Source organism: Gossypium raimondii, chromosome 8 (genome assembly GCF_025698545.1).
Source record: "Gossypium raimondii isolate GPD5lz chromosome 8, ASM2569854v1, whole genome shotgun sequence".
Lineage (NCBI taxonomy): Eukaryota > Viridiplantae > Streptophyta > Magnoliopsida > Malvales > Malvaceae > Gossypium > Gossypium raimondii.
Window position 1 is genome coordinate 52,449,066 of NC_068572.1, and position 19,410 is coordinate 52,468,475.

Here is a 19,410-nt window from a genome sequence, read left to right on the forward strand (position 1 = left end):
GGGTCGACTTGGATTTTGAAAACGAAAGCGAAAAAAGGGAGTCGCCACCAATCCTTTTTGATGAGGTGTGATTGGATCACCTTGAAAAGTGGTTGTTTTTAATAAACGATTTGATTTTATTAAAATAACGATTTTGGTCCACGAAATTCAGAAAAACGGGTTCGGGAGTCGATTACGTACGAGGAAGGATTAGCACTCTCATAACGCCCAAAATTGGCACCTAGTTGATTAGTTAATATCTTAATGTCGAAAATTGAAAACTCTGAAGAATTTTAAAATACGATCCTTATTTTTTTTTTTAAAGAAAACTTATATAAGTCAAGTTACTCGTTAAGACCCTCTCGTTTCAGAAAGAGAAAACGTCACACACAATGCATTAGGGCACGATATTTTACCTCTTTAGAAATGAGCTTGTCTAAAAACTTGCACAATAAAAAATAAAATTTAAAAGAGGATTCAATTGTTTAAGTCATGTGAAAATTGCAACCCAATACGTTAGGGCACAATTTCTCAAAATATTAAACATTGAATATTGCATTTTTTAGAAAAATCCTCGCCTCGAGAAAACAACTGTCATATCCAATGCGTTAGGACATAACTTATTGAATTCTCGATAATAAGCTTTTTATTTACGTTTTTGTTTTAAAGATCACTCTCAATTATTTAGATTCAACGAAAAAATTGGAACCCAATACGTTAGGGCTCAATTCTCTCGAAGATTCCAAATATCGAGTGTTGCTTTTGAAATTTTCGTATTTTGACAAATCCGAGTGAAAATGAATGTAAAATAATGATAATGATGATAATGTAAGTAAAATAACACGAGCAAAACAAAAGAGAAATAAATAAGACTAATATAAAAACAATCATGCATGCACGATAACAAATAATAAACATAAAAAACTAAAGCAAGAAAAATAACAATAATGACATGTAAATAAATAAATTAACAAAATTAACAAAATTATAAAAATATGAAAAATATATATACATATATATATATAAATTATGAAAATATGAAAACATATGTATGTATACATATTTAAAACTATTACACATGAAAATATATGTAGTATGTATGTACATATATATACACGTATACACATTTATAAAAGTGAAATACATAGACATATATGTAGGTATGTGCAAATATATGTATATAAAGATTATATAAAAATATGTATATACATATACGTTTGCATGTATATAAAAATAAGTTATATAAAACATGTAGATGCATAATGTATATATGTAGACATATATATATATTTAGAATAAAAAATAATATAAACTTAATTAACATACTAACAAAATAATAACGAATAAATATAACGAGAATAAAACTAATAATAATTAATAGTAGTAATAATAATAATAATAATGATAATAATAATAAATGATGAACAAAATAATAAAATTGCTAAAAGAAGGGACTAAATCGAAATAAAAACAAAAATACTGGGCGAATTCGAAATAAAAAGGATGAAAAAGACCAAATTGCGACACGCGCCGAAAGGGGGGACCAAAATGGTCAATAAACCAAAGCCCCAAAACGCAGCGCTGCAATGGACCAAAAATGAGACCAAAATAAAATTTTGTGGTTGAATTAAAATAAAAGAAAATAATGAAAAATGGCCAAATTGCAACGCGCTGCAAAGTTGGAGGGACTACGCGCGCAAATATACCCTTTTAAGGAAACACGAGGATCCTCCCCCCAGGGTCGGGTCACCGCACGGGTCAAGGTCAAAACGACATCGTTTTGGCACCTGACCCTTGAGTGCAAAACGGCGCCGTTTAATATCCCCTATTTAAATCAAATTTTTACTAAAAAAATCATTCTTTCACTGCTTTAAAAAAATTCAAAAAAGAGAAAAAAAACATTCTGCTCCCTTTTCCCTGGTCGAACGGACCACCATCGGCCTCGCCGTGTGCGGTAGTCAGAGGCTCCCTACGGTTGATTTTTCAACCCCGTTTCAGAGACCAACTGAAGGCCCAACCTTTGTGGCCTCAGAACTATGGAGCGAAACCCCAAACGCCACCCTCCTAGTCTAATTTCGGTGACCCGAAGGAGGACTCCGGTGACGGCACTGGCGGGGCAATTCAGGTAAGTTTCCTTTCCCGCTTTTGATTACTTCGTAATAATAAAAAAATAAAGCAAAACAACACTACAAAAATAAAAGAAACAAAGAACCCAGAAAATGAAAACAATGAATCACCTTTAAGTTTTTGTTTTTTGGTTTTTATTTCTGTGAACATGTTTGTACAAAAGGGGGAAGAAGACCCCAAAATTACAAAAGAGTTTGGCCTTTATAGCCGATTCTCCCCTCTTTCTCTTTTTGCTCTGTTGCCTTCTTTTATTACTTACAGGGAGTCAGAGACGCAGAGGGGACGTGAAGTGACGGAGGCGTGGAAGGGACGGTGGCAAAAGCGCTATTTTGTTGATGAAGTGATTCTTGTGTTGAAGGAGCGGCGTGATGAAACAGTTGGTGGCTAGGGTAGGTTAGGGTTTCTGTCACTAGTTTAAGTTATGGGCTAGGTTTATTTTGGGCTGAATTGGGTTTGGGTAGTTGGGCTTGCGATGGACTGGACTTTAGCTTATTTTGGTTTTATTTATTTTTGGTTTAATTGGGCCCGGGCAAATTTGGGCTTCTACAGCTGCCCCTCTTTGCTCGTTGTCGTGTAACTAGAACAGAGCAAAGACTAAGAAAGACCAAATTTGCCCGGTCTTACCGAGTCTTGACTTCTTTGAGTGCTTCTATTTTCCAAGTAGCATTCTTCCAGTCCACTGCGTTTTGTTGCTTCAATCCGCTCCACTGCATTTCAAGGTGATCTGATTTGTAGCTTCAACCTTCTTCGCAACAACTTCAGAGGGATGAGATTCATGGTTTTAGTCTACTCCACTGCAACGTCAGGAAGATAAGACTTGTATCTTCAACCTGCTCCACTGAGACTTCAAGGAGATAAGGTTTACACAATAAGATCCACTATCAACGGTCTTCGATCTACTCCACTGCATCTTCAGGGAGATAAGATTTGTTATGGTAGATTTAATCCGACCTACTGCAACTTCAGAGGTATAGGATTCATCATTTTGGTCCGCTCCACTGCAACTTCAGGGAGATAATATCTGCTATCTTCAGTCTATTCTACTGCAACCTCAGTGAGATAAGACTTGTAATCTTTAACTTGCTCCACTGCAACTTCGGGGAGATAAGGTTTGATATGATAAGATCTAATTCGACCTACTGCAACTTCAAAGAGATGCGTTCTGTTATCTTTAGTCTATTCTACTGCAACCTCAGTGAGATAAGACTTGTAGCCTCAATAAAGTCTGATGCGATCTGCTCTACTGCAACTTCGAAGAGATAAGATCTATTTTTTTAATCCGCTTCACTGCAACTTCAGAAAGATTGGACTAGTAACTTCAATCTACTCCACTGTGATTTCAGGGAGATAAGACTTGTAACTTATAGCTTCAATCTGTTCCACCGCAACTTCAGGGAAATAAAATTAGTAGCTTCTGTTTGCTCTACTGCAACTTAAGGGAGATAAGATTGGTTACGATCTACTCTACTGCAACTTCAGAGAGATAATATCTGTGTTTATAGCTTTGATCTGTTCCATTGCCACTTCAAGGAAACAAAATTCGCTATCTTCAGCCTGCCCCACTGCAACTTTAGGGGGATAGGATTGGTTTCTTCTGTCTGCTCCACTGCAACGTCAGGGAGATAAGACTTATATCTTTAGCCTGCTTCACCACAAATTTAGGGAGATAAGGTTTGCTATTTTCAGTCTATTCTACTGCAACCTCAGTGAGATAAGACCTGTAGCTTCAATAAAGTCTGATGCAATCTGCTCTACTACAACTTCGGAGAGATAAGACCCATCCTTTTGATCCACTTCACTGCAACTTCAGGAAGATTGGACTAGTAACTTCAATCTGCTCCACTGCAACTTCAAGGAGATAAGATTTGATATTTTAACCTACCCCACTACAACTTGAAAAGGATGAGATTAGTTTTCAATCTGCTTCACTGCCAGTACAGAAAGACCAGATCTACAATCTTCGACCCATTCCACTGCTGCTCAGGGAGATAAGGCTTGTGGCTTTAATCTGCTTCCCTACTACCTTGGAAAGATAAGATTCACTATCTTCGATCTACTCCACTACTGCTTAGGGAGTCTGGATCTGCAATCTTCAGCCTACTCCGCTACTGCTCAGGGAGATAAGGCTAGTGCTTTCAATATGCTTCACTGCCAGTACAGGAAGACAATATCTACTATCTTCAGTCTGCTCCGCTGCAAACTCAGGGAGGTCAGACTTGTGTCTTCAATCTACTTCACTGCCAGTACATGAAGACAAGATCTGTTACTTTTAGTCTGCTCCGCTGTAAACTTAGGGAGATCAGGCTTGTGTCTTTGATCTGCTTCACTGTCGGTATAGGAAGACTAGATCTATTGTTTTTTTGTCTGCTTCACTGCAAACTCAGGGAGATCAGGCTTGTGTCTTCGATCTGCTTCGCTACCGGTACAGGAAGACCAGATCTGCTGCTTTTAGTCTGCTCCGCTGCAAACTCAGAGAGGTCAGGCTTGTTTCTTCGATCTGCTTCGCTGCCGGTATAAAAAGACAAGATCTGTTGCTTTTAGTCTGCTCCGCTGCAAACTCAGGGAGATCAGACTTGTGTCTTTGATCTACTTTGCTACCCGTATAGGAAGACCAGATCTGTTGCTTTTAGTCTACTCCTCTGTAATTTCTGAGAGATAGGACTTGATATGATGATTTCAATCCATCCTGCTGCAACTTCAGGGGTATGGGTAACTTCATTGATCTGTTCTTTGGGGAACATGACCTGTAAAGTCCATTTTATGAACCTATTTATGCCTAATGATTAGGATGTTATGATCAGAACGAATCAAATGCTTCTAACTAGGTGTGTATGAATGATATTTGTATTGAATGATATTTGCATGAGTGTAGAATGTCACTTTTCGAGAATGATCCCCTTTTAATGTTTAGGTTATCATTACTCGTTATTCAATAAGGTTTTATTGCCAACACGTCAGAGTGTTATCTTGCTCGGCTAGTAACACTCATCTCTTACTTAGCAGAATTGCCCCCACTGTAATCTTCAAATTTCAATCCGTTGTAATCTTCAAGGTTAAGTCCATGGTAATTTTGGGATATAAAATTCGTGCCATCTTCCTCCCACTGAGTATAAGATCTGACTCTTTCTCAATCCTCTCCCACTGTAATTCAGGGATATCGGATCTGAATCTCTTTGTTCTTCTACTCCATTCCAAGGGTGTAATACCAAATATTTATGCACAATTGTAGAACTTTCTCTTCCAAGAAATCTCTTTTTATCACACGGTGATCATTGCTCATTTGTTCATTGAAGTTTTGTCACCAACACGACATTTTATTGTTTTATTCAATCCATGTTTGGATAACAAAATCTGAAAGGATAGTCTTAATTTAGACTTTTCCTTCTTAGACATTTCACCCTTTAAACTTGGTGTGCTCTAAACAATAGTCCTGTTTCAGGTTCCTGTATTATTTATAAGCTTTTAGAGTAATATGCAAAACTTCTTTTGCTTGAATATTCAGTCCATTAATCGTCATTTCAATGAAAAATGCTTGAAAAAGATTATCACAATGGACAAAATGAAATTTTATTGAGAACAAAGCTCAAAATGAATGAATTATGATAGCAAATTTTGCTAAGATAAGATGAAAAAGATTATCACAATGGACAAAAAGAAATTTTATTGAGAACAAAGCTCAAAATGAATGAATTATGATAGCAAATTTTGCTAAGATAAGATGAAAAAGATTATCACAATGGATAATATGAAATTTTATTAAGAACAAGGCTCAAAATGAATAAATTAATCAAGATAGCAAATTTTGCTAAGATAAGATGAATAAGTTGAAAACAGGTGCCCCAGATATCATAGCATGAGCTTCTTTGTATGAGCTTCTTGAAGACCATTTTGAACTTGATATGTGTTTTAGAAGTTCTAGAAGACTTTGTTGATGCCCCGAGATGCAGCGTCTCACCTTCTTGCTAATTCAGAGAGGACAAGGCCACCGCATGCCCCACCTTTGATAAAAAATTTAATTGCCCTTTTCCTAGGTTTTCAATTCAAAGCCCTTTTGGTCTCAAGGCGCCCTTTGTGGGTTTTCACCTTGGCCTCTCCTTTTTCTTTTTCTCTTTATTTTTTGCATTCGAACTCGTAGGATTAGCTAAGTCCTTGCTATCCTTTCTGGTAAAAATCAATGTTTCTCTAGATAAAGCCTTCCACATAAGGTCCTTTTTAGTTTGACATATTCTTTCTGCTAAAGCCCTTTTTGTATGGGGAGGATTTTCTTCGATGTTAGGTCCCCTTCATGGAACTCTCTAGGGCGAACCTTCTTTGATGAGCTCGCGTCCTTTTTTTAGTGCCTTTGACCAAGACGGATAACTTTGAACATTTCTTTTCAATCAAGATCTGATCCGACACTCGGAGAGAAATAATCTTGACCTCAATGAGAAAAACTGCGATAAGGTAAGGTGTTGGCCCGGTAACAGTTTTTCCTCTTCCTTTTTTGTTTTATTTTTTGCTCCCATTGCGCCGTGCATTTTGGGGCGAAATGTGCTAACCTTGAACAGATTGCAAACTTCTAACATCGTGTCGTTGTTCAATTTTAGTGCATTATCAGGTATGCTCCTTTTTGGTATTTCATACTGACATATGGCTTTTCAAGAATTCACAGACTGTTGACTTTGCGACACTGGTATATGAAGCAGCTTCTGCCTACTTAGTGAGGTAATTGATGACCATAAAGATAACCGTCAAAAACCCTAGGTGAGATAGGCCCTATGACATTTGTGCCCCACATAGAGAAAGGTTATGGCTTCCATTGATTCTGTGTAAGGTAGAATCTTGTTCTCCCATCTTTAACAAATCAGGAAATAAGCTACAGTCTCAGTTATCTCCAAAGTCTTGAAGTTTAATCTAGACACATATCTTGCTCAAAAGGAGATTCTGAGTCAATAGCAGTGTCGCTCATATCATTGATATATGAAGACCTGTTATAGGGACGAAAGTAGATCCAAAGAATAAAAGAATCTAAGAATATTTATTTGTATAGTATGATTATGAATGAAATGGAAACAATAAAAGAATATTTGCTTGAAGCGAGAAGCAAAGATGCATTTTATTGAAATAAAAATGTTGGACATAAGCCTATCTCACAAAAGGATTCTTATTGCCCCTAGGCTTAGAACAATAAGCGTGTTTTGGACATTACTCCGAATTAGCTCTAAAAAATACAAGGATCTCTTCCGCAGTCCCACTATTCAAAACACTTCCAAGTGTGTTCTCCTCACCGACCTCTTTTTGGATACGATGTTAATACTTTGATAGCTGGCGGTTGTAACCCTCGGTTGGCCCACGGTTACCAATTTGGGATATCCTTCATTGTACGCTCAGGTTGCTTGCTTCATTTTCTTTGTTCTTTTGGGGTTGATCCTTTGACGCTTTCTCCTGTATCTATCTTCCCACTTCTTATGGTGTTTTCAATCATTTCGCCAGACATTATCATATCTGAGAAGCTTATGGTAGCGCTTTCTAACATGTGGTTAATGAATGGGGCTTTCAGAGTGTTGACGAAAAGCACCGTGGTTTCTTTTTCCAGAAGAGGTGGTTGGACTTGTATCGCTACCTCTCTCCATCTTTAGGCATATTGCCTGAAGCTCTCATTTTACTTCTTTTTCAAGTTCTATAGTGTAATTCTGTCAGGTTCCATGTCTGCCACGCGACCATATTGCTTTATGAAAGCCAGTGCCAAGTCTTTCCATGAGTGGATATTGGCACAGCTCAACTGATTGTACCATTTGGTAGCCAACCCGATCAAACTATCTTGGCAGCAATGAATTAACAGTTGATCGTTATCAATGTATCCCGTCATTCTTCGACAGAACATCGTGATGTGAGCTTTGGGACAACTGGTCCAATTATACTTTTCAAATTCTGGAGTCTTGAATTTCGGTAGGAGTACTAGATCTGGGACCAAACTTAAATCTTTGGCGTCAACCCCGCAATGGTAATCAGCATTCTCCATTGTTTTGAGTTTTTCTTCCAACCACCTATATCGATCTTCGAGTTGCTTTGGTAGTTCTACCCTTACTTCTGCTATTTTGTCTAACTCAGAAACTACAAGATTGGTTGGATCGTTCCTTGGATTAGAACCTGAGCCTGTCAGATAGTTAATTGGCACCGAGGTACCGGCCTGATATTGTTGGGGTCTGTTAGTAGTGGGTGCCCCTTGAAGATGTGCGTCGGGTTAGGCCTGGACGCCTATTGGGGTGAAACTTGGAGGATAGGTAGGGTCTTCATATTCGTCCCCAGAATTGACTACAGGGTTTCTCTTTTTATCTCTAGCTGATAGCTGTGCTAATTGGCTCATCAAGCTCCTTTGGGATTCTTACATATCTTGTTTAAATTTGGTCAATTGCTCTTGCATCTGTATTTCCCTTTGCTCTAATTTCTCCAACATTTGGTCTATTCTTTTAGTTTTTGCGTGGATACCATAAGGGTGTTGGTTTTCCAGATTAGCAGAAATAATTTTACTCAATTAGGGTCTTTTAATGATCCTTAATGCATGTGATGTCATGTGATGCAAATGCATGAAATGAATGAAAAAAAAGACGTTGACTTTGATTCAATTCCATGTAGAAAACTTTACTAAAAAAACAAATTTCTTTACATAAAGTGGGTGCATGTATGGCCTCGCCCTTATATTCCAAGAAACAACATTGATCTTCCTCTTTATCCGAATGTTTAAGATAAATCTTGTAAATTTCCAATGGAAGACCCTACTAGCTCCTTCTTGCTTGATCTTGGTTGCGATCCATCGTCTGTTCATCATCGTAATGCTCATCAGCTTCTTTAAAGAAGTCGGAATGTCGACGACTCTCAAATAATTAGCTTGAATCTTCGGGCCACGAAGTAGAATCATGTCCTCTTCCATCACCTTTCTTTTTTCGTGTTTCTTGGAGTGTATTCGGGCAGCTATATTATCTCTCACTTTATCAAGAAATCCGTTTCCCATGATAAGCTTTCTAATTTAGTAATCGAACTTGAATAAACACATTTTTCTAAGATGCAAATGCAATGCAATCACAACAAAACGAAACGAAACATGTTAGTACAAAGCAAAAGAAAACAAGAAAAACAGAGTACCTAATCGGGTAACCACTAGGGGTTGAAGTGGTTCTACCTAGGGTGGGCTCCTAAGGTCCTCTATATGTGGTTTGGTTCTAAAGAAAGGGTACATGAACCAGTAGATTCCTCGATCCTCACCCATATAGGCTCATATGGACTGAGTTCGGTTCAGGGGAATACATTTTCCTATGGCTGCAAGGAGATGAAAATCTCACGAAGACATAGGTACAGATGTATCCCGAAAGTGATCCACTATCCTGCACGGAGGTGAAAACCTCACGAAGGAGTAGCTTCTCACTCCCACTTAAAAGGGTGTAACCAAGCGATTATGTAATGCAATATGCAGAAACATATAAAAAAATTCAAACCAATAGAGTAATTACAAACCGAAGTAATGAAAATCATAACAAAACGGATGAAATACAACAAAATAATTGTAAATTTAAACCAAGTTTTCGGGTGACCTCTAGGCATTCGATATGGTTCTACCTAGGGTAGGCTTCTAAGGCTCATTATATGCGGTTCGGTTCTAAAGTAAGGGTACCTGAACTAGCAGATTCCTCGATTCTCACCCATTATAGGCTCATACGGGCCGAGTTCAATTCAGTTCAGGGGAATACATTTCCCTATGGCCATGCGGAGATGAAAATCTCACGAAAACATAGGTACGGATGTATCTCGAAAGTGATTCACTATCCCATGCGGAGGTGAAAACTTCACGAAGGCGTAGTTTCTCACTCCCACTTAAAATGGTATGACCGAGTGGTCATGCAATGCAATGCGCAGAAATATAACCAGACTTAAACTAACACAACGATTATAAATCACAATGATGAAAATCGTAATAAAGACGAATGAAAATGCAACGAAAGGATCGTATATTTAAACCAAGTTTTCGATTTTTGACAATAAGATAAAAAGTAATCAACTCGTGGCTTGACTCTCGTGTTGGTCCCCAGTGGAGTCGCCAAGCTGTTGACACCATTTTTTGACAAAAACGGGGTCGACTTGGATTTTGAAAACGAAAGCAAAAAAAGGGAGTCGCCACCAATCCTTTTTGATGAGGTGTGATTGGATCACCTTGAAAAGTGGTTTTTTTTAATAAACGATTTGATTTTATTAAAACAACAATTTTGGTCCACGAAATTCAGAAAAATGGGTTCAGGAGTTGATTACGTGCGAGGAATGATTAGCACCCTCGTAACGCCCAAAATTGGTACCTAGTTGATTAGTTAATATCTTAATGTCGAAAATTGAAAACTCTGAAGAATTTTAAAATACGATCCTTATTTTTTTTAAAAGAAAACTTATATAAGTCAAGTTACTCGTTAAGACCCTCTCGTTTCAGAAAGAGAAAACGTCACACCCAATGCGTTAGGGCACGATATTTTACCTCTTTAGAAATGAGCTTGTCTAAAAACTTGCACAATAAAAAATAAAATTTAAAAGAGGATTCAACTGTTTAAGTCATGTGAAAATTGCAACCCAATACGTTAGGGCACAATTTCTCAAAATATTAAACATTGAATATTGCATTTTTTTTAGAAAAATCCTCGTCTCGAGAAAACAACGTGTCATATCCAATGCGTTAGGACATAACTTATTGAATTCTCGATAATAAGCTTTTTATTTACGTTTTTGTTTTAAAGATCACTCTCGATTATTTAGATTCAACGAAAAAATTGGAACCCAATACGTTAGGGCTCAATTCTCTCGAAGATTCCAAATATCGAGTATTGCTTTTGAAATTTTCGTATTTTGACAAATCTGAGTGAAAATGAATGTAAAATAATGATAATGATGATAATGTAAGTAAAATAACACGAGCAAAACAAAAGAGAAATAAATAAGACTAATATAAAAAACAAGCATGCAGGCACGATAACAAATAATAAACATATAAAAACTAAAGCAAGAAAAATAACAATAATGACATGTAAATAAATAAATTAACAAAATTAACAAAATTATAAAATATGAAAAATATATATACATATATATAAAATTATGAAAATATGAAAAACATATGTATGTATACATATTTAAAACTATTACACATGAAAATATATGTAAGTATGTATGTACATATATATATACACGTATACACATTTATAAAAGTGAAATACATAGACATATATGTAGGTATGTGCAAATATATGTATATAAAGATTATATAAAATATGTATATACATATACGTTTGCATGTATATAAAAATAAGTTATATAAAAACATGTAGATGCATAATGTATATATGTATACATATATATATTTAGAATAAAAATAATATAAACTTAATTAACATACTAACAAAATAATAACGAATAAATATAACGAAAATAAAACTAATAATAATTAATAATAGTAATAATAATAATAATAATAATAATAATAATGATAATAATAATAAATGATGAACAAAATAATAAAATTGCTAAAAGAAGGGACTAAATCGAAATAAAAACAAAAATACTGGGCGAATTCGAAATAAAAAGGATGAAAAGGACCAAATTGCGACACGCGCCGAAAGGGGGGACCAAAATGGTCAATAAACCAAAGCCCCAAAACGTAGCGCTGCAATGGACCAAAAATGAGACCAAAATAAAATTTTGTGGTTGAATTAAAATAAAAGAAAATAATGAAAAATGGCCAAATTGCAACGCGCTGCAAAGTTGGAGGGACTACGCGTGCAAATATACCCTTTTAAGGAAACACGAGGATCCTCCCCGTGGTCGGGTCACGTCTTTGGTCGAGAACCAAAACGACGCGTCTTTTGACACCGACCCTTGAGTGCAAAACGTACCGTTTAATATCCCCTATTTAAATCAAATTTTTACTAAAAAAATCATTGTTTCACTACTTTAAAAAAAATTCAAAAAAGAGAAAAAAAACATTCTGCTCCCTTATCCTCGGCCGAACGAGCCACCATCGGCCTTGCTGTGTCAGTGTAGTCGAGGCTCCCTACGGTCGCTTTTTCAACCCCGCTTGAGACCAACCAAAGCCCAACCTTTGTGGCCTCGTAACTATGGAGCGAAACCCCGACGCCACCCTCCTAGTCGATTTGGTGACCAAGGAGGACTCCATGACAGATCAAGGGGGCGATTCGTAAGTTTCCTTTCCTCTTTGATTACTTCAGTAGTAATAAAAAATAAAGCAAAACAACACTACAAAAATAAAAGAAACAAAGAACCCAAAAAATGAAAACAATGAATCACCTTTAAGTTTTTTTTTTTTGGTTTTTATTTCTGTGAAAATGTTTGTACAAAAGGGGGAAGAAGACCCCGAAATTACAAAAGAGTTTGGCCTTTATAGCCGATTCTCCCCTCTTTCTCTTTTTGCTCTGTTGCCTTCTTTTATTACTTACAGGGAGTCAGAGACGCGGAGGGGACGTGAAGTGACGGAGGCGTGGAAGGGACGGTGGTAGGTGCGCTATTTGCGCTGATGAAGTGACGGTTGCAGCGTTGAAGGAGTGGCGGCGGTGGAACAATTGGTGGTGTTAGGGTTTCTGTCACTAGTTTAGGTTATGGGCTAGGTTTATTTTGGGCTGAATTGGGTTTGGGTAGTTGGGCTTGCAATGGACTGGACTTTAGCTTATTTTGGTTTTATTTATTTTTGGTTTAATTGGGCCCGGGCAAATTTGGGCTTCTACAACTAATTTTTTGAAATTTTGACAAATTTGGTTGTAAGGACTAAATTATAAAATATGGAAATTTTAGAAAATGGATTGTTTTGCAAAATTGTACAAAACGAGGTTTAGGAGTGAACTGTAGAATAAGAAAATCTATTTTTGAGAAATTAAATTGTAGAATAGTAAAAATTTGGATATTAGGGACTAAATCGTAAAAAATATAAAATTAGAATATAAGGGACTGTTTTCTTCGACAGCGAAGAGAACTTCCCCTTTGTTACTCTGAAAGCTTCCCCTTTTTGTTTCTTCGACAATGAAGACAATGAACAGAGTCTTATCAGTTTGGAAAATGTCTTACGGAAAAAAAAATTGGTAATGCATTTTCCTTAAAAAAGTCTTGATTTTACCCCTTTTTTGGAGAACGATTTCCTTTGATAATTTATTTTCCACCAAACAAGCACTGTAAAACAATGAAAATATTTTGCATGCAAACAAACAGGCCCTTAATTTCGAATTGATAAAGATCCTTTATGATGGAATGGAATTATATATGTGGTATGATAAGACCCATATTCTTTCTTGATTGTGGTCTGTGTATAATTGTTAGCTCAAAAACACTAAGAGGGAGAGTAGATTGGTATTTAAAAAAATGTCATTTTTATCTATATTTTAATTTTTAATTAATATAAAATAATCATCAATTTTTAATTTAATTCATATATTTTAATTTTTGACACAATTTGATCTCTATTTTATCATGACATTTTTTTAAGAGCATTGTTCTAATAAAATTGGATACAAAATTTTAACAAGGGTGACAACTGTAGTTAAACGAAAATAAAAACAAATGAGAATATATTTTAACAATTAAAAAATTGTTTAGTCGGTGTTAAGTATGCCGTCGAAATGTGTTGACTAAATTGCACACGAAAAGCAATACTAATTTGTGGATCTCCTCTTCCAAAATTGCAATAGACCCGTGTTAGAGAAAAACAATCCGCTTTTTGGTTAACGGTTCTTATTTACTGTGCTATCAACACCATCCAATGAAATTACGGATTGCATCTAAATCCACATGTATTGGAGGTCAATTTTTAATATACATTTGGGACCTACTTGCATTGTGAAAGCTACCAACTTAAACAGTTTTTAAATTTCATAATCTTTCTTCCCCTCTTTTAAATATGTATTACTTTATAATTCTATCATTTTTCAAAGAAATTAAACAAAATCCTTTTCATATTTTAAGAGCTTAAAATATAATTTTTTATTTTTAGGAGGCCTTAATGGGGTAGGGTTAAACAAAATTTTTAATAAGTAACCCATGTTACTGATAAATATTTGGTACGTGGATTTTTGTTTAAAATTTATTTTTCCTTTTTTAACTGAAAAAGTAAGACAAATTTTATAGAAATCATTACTGTTTTCACTACACCAAAACAGGCTTTTAGCGGCGTTTGAACAAAAAATGCCGCTAAAAATTGAGGATTAGCGGCGCATCGTTTTCAAACTTTCGGGGATTTAGCGGCGTTTTAAAAAAAAAGCGTTGCTAATTCCCAGATCTTTAGCAGCGATTTTGTAAAAGCGCCGCTAATGTTAATATCTTTAGCGGCGTTTTTGGAAAAGCGCCGGTAATGCTCAGATATTTAGCGGCGTTTCTGTAGAAGCGCCGCTAATGCTCAGATCTTTATCTACGTTTTTCCAAAATCGCCTCGATGCTCAAATCTTTAGCGGCGTTTATATAAAAGCGCTGCTAACGCTCAGATCTTTAATTATACTTCAATTTTGACTTTTAATTATAATTTTAACTTTTAACATTTTTGTAAGAATAATATGAATGTTATTTTATTTATTGATATTTATTATATATTATTCGTTTAATTTTAAATATTATATAGATTTATTGCTTTTGGTTGGTTTAGATTTAGTTTCTTCTTATTTGTTTTTACATGAGGGATGAAAATATAAAAAAAATTCTTTTACAAATCTACCAAAATTAGTGGCGTTTGAGAGAAAAAAGCCGCTAACGATCAGGGTCTTTAGCGACGTTTTCTGGAGAAGCGCCGCTAAAGATCAGGGTGTTTAGCGGCGATTGTTGGAGTAGCGCCGCTAAAGGTCATTGTCTTTAGCGGCGTTTGTTTGGTAAGCACCACTAAAGCCATGACCTTTAGCGGCGTTTGTGGTAAAAGCGCCGCTAAAGACCATGACTTTTAGCGGCGTTTGTGGTGAAAGCGCCGCTAAAGGTTTTGGTCTTTAGCGGCGTTTATTTCTAAAAATGCTGCTAACATTAGCGACGCAGTCATTAGCGGTGTTTTTTGCGGCGCTTTAAAAGTATTTGCGACGCTAAAAAGCGCCGCTGAAGGCCTAAAAAAGCGCCGCTAAAAGCCTGTTTTGGTGTAGTGTTTCTCATTTATTTACTTTTGAAACCGATAATTTATTAATTTTTTAGAGAGTTAATTTACTTAGGTTCTGTTTATTTTATTAAAAATGGCTTTCAAAAAATAATTTCTGGAAAATGATTTACATTTCTAGAAAAACTAATATTTTTTAGTGTTTGGATAAATATGTATAAAATATTTTCCGTTGTTTGGCAGATTTCCTGAAAATATTTCGTAAAAGTTGTTTTCAATAGAATAAACATACATTTGAGATTTTATTATCCTTTCATTGTTTAATTGAGTTTATTTATTTTTAATTAATCATGTTTTAGTTTTAATCAATCTTAATTTACTTAATTAATTTAATTGCTAATTTCATATATTACGAATATAAATTTATGTTTAATTAAGTTGAAAGTGGTAAATATTTTTTGAATTTTTTGGATGAGTAAGTTGAAAAATAATTTAATTTAACAAAAATTGAAGTAAGGACCAAATAGTAAAATTTTAAAATTTCAAATTCTAAGGGTTTGAGTAGTGAAATTTGAAACATTATTGTAGTAACTAAAGTATATGGTCATTATATATGAAAATTTGGAAAGTTGAGCATAAATAGTAAAGTTTGAAACTATATGGATTAAATTGTAAAGATTTCAAAATTGAGTTTTAGGACCAATTTACATTATTTGAGAATTTACAATTCTGAAAAATAGAATATAACAATTTAACTGATAAAAATCAATGACTAATTTTTGGAAATTTTGGCAAATTTGGTTGTAAGGACTAAATTATAATATCTGGAAATTTTAGAAAATGGATTTTTTTCCAAAATTGTACAAAACAAGGTTTAGGAGTGAACTGTATAATAAGAAAATCTATTTTTGAGAAATTAAATTGTAGAATAGTAAAAGTTTGGATATTAGGGACTAAATTGTAAAAAATATAAAATTAGAATATAAGGGACTGTTTTCTTCGACAGCGAAGAGAACTTCCCCTTTGTTACTCTAAACCTTCCCCTTTTTGTTTCTTCGACAAGGAAGACAATGAACAGAGCCTTATCAGTTTGGAAAATGTCTTACGGAAAAAAAATTGGGAAGACATTTTCCTTAAAAAAGTCTTGATTTTACCCTTTTTTGGAGAATGATTTCCTTTGATAATTTATTTTCCACCAAACAAGCACTGTAAAACAATGAAAATATTTTGCATGCAAACAAATAGACCCTTAATTTCGAATTGATAAAGATCCTTTATGATGGAAAGGAATTATATATGTGGTATGATAAGACCCATATTCTTTCTTGATTGTGGTCTGTGTATAATTGTTAGCTCAAAAACACTAAGAGGGAGAGTAGATTGGTATTTAAAAAAATCTCAAAAGAAAGTTGGGAAAATTGAAAATAAATCAAACCCATTATCTGCTAAGGATTTTTCAATTCTTTATTTTAAAATTGATAACTTTTATTAACGCTAAAATAGAATACCTCCTCTTATATTTTATATAATAGTTAACTTTCAAGGATTAGTTAGATACTTTCTAGCTTTTCAAGCTCAATTAAAACTCTCACACTTTTACAGAGATAATTTAGTGCAAATAGGGAGTATCTTTCTAATGGGCATGCTTATAGATTTAAGCTCTCCCAAATATAAACAAAAAATTGAATAAAAGAAATACAACTAATTCTAACAAGTGTTTATATATAAGAACCAAAAAACACTTAATTTATAAGCTCTAAATATTTGTAACTTGTTCTCTACTTCATTGGAATGTTCTTTTAAACTCTTTAATGATCTCTAGCATCTGGGGTAGTTGGAAAGTAAAACTAGTTGTTTTGAGCAATTAATTCGCGCATTACAATCCTTTTGTAACTTGTGGTATCTATATTTTTAAAGAAAATATCAAGTTGTTACAAACACATGGATATCAATACCATGAAACTAAGTTGTTAAATGTTAACTATATTTTAAGGATAGGTATTGACACTTACCATTTTAGAATTAGTTGTGGCTATTCACCTTTTAAAGTATAGATTATTGATACTTATTGTACTAGAATGTTTAAAGACATTTTGTTAACTAAAACCATAAAACATTATTAAAATCAATTAAAATAAGTATTGTTGAATTTGGTTTGGACTTGAAAACAATTTGCAAAATATTTCTTTTGTTTTCAATATAAATTACTTAAAAAGAGTAAAATAGAAAATTACTTTTAAATATTGTTATATCAAAAATTTATAAATTAAAATTAATAACTTTTAAAATATTTAATTTATGTCTTTGTTATAAAATAAAAGATATAGAATAAAATACAAAGAGAATGTGAGAGCAAAGAGTGAGCGTATTTTATTGATCAATTGGAATATTTATAATGCTTCTCCAAAGTCTATGTTTATAGACATATGAAGTACAAATGAAATATAATTATAGTTCTAATTAATATTAGAGTTTTAAGTATATCAAAACTTATCTTGATATTGATGAGCATCCACTAAATAAAATATTCATAATACTCCCCATTGGATGTCCTTTGTAGATAATGTGTCTCGTTAAAACCTTACTAAGATAAAAACCACATGGAAAAAAAATTCCTAGTAAAGAAAAAGAGTACACATATCTATAATATGTATAATATATTGCCTCATTAAAAACCTTACTAGGAAAACTCAATGAGATAAAACATTGGTTAAGAGAAAAAGAGTATAACGCGTATTTACTCCCCCTCATGAAAACATCACATACTTTCTCATATTCTACGTATTCAATCTTGAATACTAGTTTTTCAAATGACTTTTGAATGTTTTTGCTAAGCATTTATATCACCATTCTTTTGAAAATCATGAGTGAGGGAAATTTTGGAGAAACATATTTTGATATTTTTAGGAGTTTCAACAATAATCATAGTAAACTTTAACCATGGTTCTTTTATAAAACGCAAATAGGTATTTTGGATCATTTTATAATCCTCCTTCAACTACTATTTACTACGTCAAATTTACCACATGTTCAAATTATTTCAATTCATATAAATGAACAATTTCGAAAATTTTAATATGCTTCTAGCATTCTAATTCCTTCAAAGATTTTAATATAAACTTTATTATATAGTGATTCATAAAAGGTCAGAACAACAACCATTAGATGCAAATTAAATTTTTATGAACTGTCAATTTAATAATATATTTAAAGGTTATTCACCACAAAAGAATATTATATCTCTTCATAATCAATGACAAGGCTTAGTGAAAAACTTCATATTTTTATTTCGCTTTTGCAAAACTACTTCATTTGTACTCTTCTTGGCTTTATACCTTTAGATATTTGGACTACTAGTCAAAAAATTCTAGAAATTTAATTGTACTTGAGTTGCGTCTTTCTATTTTGACCAATTTATTCCATATCTATATTTCTCAATAGATTATTCAAGATCCTCCTTTTATTTCATTATTTGACAGTAATATTGCATGCAAAACCATTGTCAACCAGTTTTATTATCAGTTTGACATTTTCTCAAATTGACATAACTTATCGAGATCTTTTATTGTCACTATTTTAATATTCAGTTTCAGGTAACTGGATTTCTTTTGGAGTTTTATTTATTAGTTATGTCTTAGGTCTCTTCTAGAGCACCCACCTTTACTATATGACCACCTAGATTTATTATTTTCTTTTATGAGAATTTTTATATTTGGAAGTTGTAATGAGTTATCATTGTTGAACTTCTAGTTCAAATTACTCTCCCCCCTAACTCATCACAAGTTATTATTTCTCTCCCCCTAATGTCGGGAAAACTATCGAATCAAAAGAGTAATCACAAATCATGTCATAATTGAATCTCCAAAACATTTAAAACATACAATAATATAAGGAGACTCGTAATTAATATATATTTTCAACTTTCTTTGAGGACTTGCTCATCTTTGTGCGTTGTGGTGGAGCAATTGGAATATATACGCACATACAAAAGTTCAAAGATGGGAAATATTTAGCTCTTGACAAAAAACCAATTGTAATGGGGAGTATTTATAACTTATTGGCTTGATGCACACAACACATAAATCAAAATAATCTCATATTGAAATAGGAAGTTTAGTTCTCATAAGTAATGATTTAAATAATAATCAAATGCGTTCAATCAATAATTTTGTAAACCATTATGCATATAAATAACAAGCTTTTACGAAAGTTTTTCAAACTCA